This window comes from Penaeus japonicus, unplaced genomic scaffold (assembly GCF_977035675.1).
Source record: "Penaeus japonicus unplaced genomic scaffold, GWHDUDI00000001_assembly GWHDUDI00000004, whole genome shotgun sequence".
Classification (NCBI taxonomy): Eukaryota; Metazoa; Arthropoda; class Malacostraca; order Decapoda; family Penaeidae; genus Penaeus; species Penaeus japonicus.
Window position 1 is genome coordinate 20489310 of NW_028234406.1, and position 455 is coordinate 20489764.

Genomic DNA, 455 nt, shown 5'->3' on the forward strand with positions numbered 1-455 from the left:
ACACACACACACACACACACACACATATATATATATATATATATATATATATATATATATATATATATATATATAACATATGTATGTATGTATTTATATACATGTATATATATTATATATATATATATATATATGTATATATATAGATATATATATATATAAATATATATATCTATTAGATATATATGTACACACACACACACACACACACTGCGCATACATATGCAAATTAGTAGGATCAAAATTGCCAACTAGCCATGGTAATGGTTTGTTACGACCTGAGCGGAACTGACTCGCCAAATGATATCATATACTCGTTTTCTGTCGTCTGGCAAGTTAACAGATAATTATATGGGTGTTTTTTTGTTTACTTGATTGTTAACGGGTCAAGGGTTGTTAGTGGGATTTTAGGACGGGAAAACACTCAGTCAAGGAGATAAAGGTTTAGTAATTCA